Below are 2,996 nucleotides of genomic sequence, written 5' to 3'. Positions count from 1 at the left end.
TCTCTCTCTCTCTCTCTCTCTCTCTCTCTCTCTCTCTCTCTCTCTCTCTCTCTGTTTCTGCACCATAGTGGCTAATTGGAATCTCTAGGGACAAGATTAAGGTCTACAGTGGTCGCGGTAAAAGTATTGAATGGAACAGCATCACCCCTGATGCAAGGCTCCCAGCAGCATGGCACGGTGTGACACAGGAGCAGGAGGTGGATGTAAGCAGCCCTGCGCTGCAGCCGGGCAACAGATAGGAAACCAGTGTTCCCCCTGCCCTGCTCATGAAGGAAGAAGACAGACACAGCCTGAGGAGGCAGACAGTGGGGTGGAACGAAGGAGTCTATACAAGGGCCAGCAGGTGCCAGCAGTACAAGGGAACAGGAGCAGCTTCATTTGCGACTGAAGGAGCCACAGAAAGTAGGAGGGAAGTACAGAAACAAACAGGGTGCGAAGATTTGGGAGGTTGCAGAGGGATATACAGAAATTTGCTTGGTAAAGACTCGGACACTAGCTGAAGTGAGATCAGCCCCTCATCCAGTACTAATGCTGCTGCAGAATTGGTGGGTTTACCTACCACACTTTTGGACTCTGATTTGTAGGCCACTACAAAACTTATTTTTGGCTGTTTAGATTTTACTTTTATTTATGTTTTGATTTTTATTCATTCTCAGAGTTCATTCGTCTTTATTCTCTCTTCAACTAAGCTTCTTGAATTTTTGATATATTTATATGGGTGAACATATGATTCACAGTTTGCTTCAATGGATTGCGTCAATATTCTGTTGATTTCTTCTTACGTCTTTCCCTCATGATTTCTTTTCCTTTTAAAAGTGTATTTCGCACAGGGTTTATAGGGTCTCACCACACAATCAGACTCATAGTGATCCTCCTGTTTTCATCCTCCCAAACACTGGGATTACAAGTATAATCCCCGTACTGCATGCCATGTTGGCACTGGAATGCTGTGCCAACCCATAAAATGGAAGTGATGGCACACACATGTATTCTCAGTGCTGAGGAGGCTGAGACAGGAGGATCATTATGAGTCTGAGTTGTGTGGCAAGACCTTGTATCAAATAAATAATTTAAAAATATCAGTGGAAAAATAAGATATTTCCATGACAAAGAACTGAAGAAATGCAAGACCACCAAATCACCTGTGAAAAACATTCTGAGATATATTTTAGAAATAATGAAGATCACAATTCCATTACCAAACACTGTTATAGTTTGAGTCTAGTTGTCCCCCCTAAAGCCTCATGCAGGCATGGGAGGAACTTTTAGAATTTGTGATTAACTCATGATCCACTGGGATTATGGGTGTGAGTGCTGCTGGGAATATTCCTGTGAGTCCTACAGCCAGCCTGGGGCAGATAGCCTGCATGCGAGATAAGAGACAAAGACTTTTTCTCTGCAGCCACTGTTGTTGCTGCACTTCCCATTTGATATTATGTTTTGCACCACAATGATCTGTTGCTTTCTTCCATGTGCCACTCTGCCTTGGAGGCAGGCAAGTATGGACTGAAACTTCTATTAACTGTGAGCTAAATCAACCTTTCCTTACTTCATTTTGGGTGTCCAGTATTTATCACAGCAATGAGAGAAGAGTAACTGAGATAGAAAGAAGCCATCAGACAAAGTAAGAAATTTTTTTTTAATTAATTAATTAATTAATTAATTTATTTATTTGTGTGTGTGTGTGTGTGTGTGTGTGTGTGTGTGGCCAGCTCAGCCCACCAGGGGGCGGGGCTGGCTGGCATGTGGTGCTGGGGAATTGAACCGCGGTCCCTGTGCTCTGCCAAGCTTGTTCTAAGTAGGTGCTTTAGACCACTGAGCCATCTCACCAGCCCCAAAGTAAGAAATTAAATGGATTGGAAATATAGGGGAACAACAACAGGAAAATTATATGATATGGATAAGCCAACACCAATTATAACTAACAATATAAATGGTCTCCAATCCATCAATCAAAACAAACAGAGTAGTAGAATGGATCAAAAAACAAGATTCCACCATATGCTACATAGAGAAACACATTTACTTCTAAAAAATTCACAGACTGAAAGTCAAAAGATGGAGAACAATATGACAAATGACAGGAGGTATAGTCACTTGGTTTGCAGACAAAGTAATATTCAAACAAAGATTGATCAAAAGAAGAAAAGAAGATGACTAAACGCTTATTAAGGGAACATTCTCTAAGGCAGAGATAGCATTCATAGATTTATATGCACCCAAAATGATTACACTAAAATATATAAAACAGTTCTCACTTCGGCAGCACATATACTAAAATTGGAACAATACAGAGAAGATTAGCATGCTCCCTGCTCAAGAATACCACACAAATTCATGAAGCATTATATATTTTTTCTCTTAATGAATAGTGGGATTTGTTCTAATAGTGTTTGTAAATAAGATATCATGTCTGCATCTTGTACAGCAAATAACCACTAGGAGGAGGGTATGCAATGTGTTAATTATTGAAACTGTCCTACTAATTTGATTTGAAACTGTCTCATTGCTATTTGTTTCTCAATAAAATTATGGAAAAATATAATAATAAAAAATAAAATCTCCAGATATAGCAAAAATAAAATATAAAATATATAAAACAAATATTAATGGGCATGAAAAATCAAATAAGCACTAATGCAATTACAATAGGATAACTCATTGCTTCTCTAAAATGAGTAGACAAATGAACAAGGCAGACAGGAAAGGAATACTGTGGGACTGTCCTGCTTCAAGGTTGTATATGGTGAGATTTTTGGACTTAGGTGCAAACATGAGAAGTATATAATTCATCCTATTTTTAAAATATAATCTAATTTTTAAATGTGTTTTATCATATTATGTAGGGACTTAAAGTTCAACATATCAATACTTGATGAAAAATACCTGTTCCTTATTATGCCTAAGATGTTTGAAATGCAGTGAGAGAGTGAGGTTAAGCTTGATAGCCTAAATCGTTTGATAATAACAATAAGCTTGTCTTCTGGATGGTTAAC

At 38.6% G+C, this 2,996-nt stretch overlaps 1 non-coding gene across 1 annotated transcript; it reads left to right on the top strand.

Annotated features, from left to right (window-relative positions):
* The first annotated feature begins 2,250 nt into the window (after window positions 1–2,250).
* On the top strand, window positions 2,251–2,357 carry LOC111812802. Its single transcript, XR_002818198.1, has one exon. It is a non-coding gene; the product is annotated as a U6 spliceosomal RNA (small nuclear RNA).
* The last annotated feature ends 639 nt before the right edge of the window (window positions 2,358–2,996 follow it).

Source organism: Octodon degus, unplaced genomic scaffold (genome assembly GCF_000260255.1).
Source record: "Octodon degus isolate 3935 unplaced genomic scaffold, OctDeg1.0 scaffold00142, whole genome shotgun sequence".
Lineage (NCBI taxonomy): Eukaryota > Metazoa > Chordata > Mammalia > Rodentia > Octodontidae > Octodon > Octodon degus.
The sequence above is the reverse complement of the archived record's forward strand: the minus strand, read 5'-3'. Positions and strand labels throughout refer to the sequence as shown.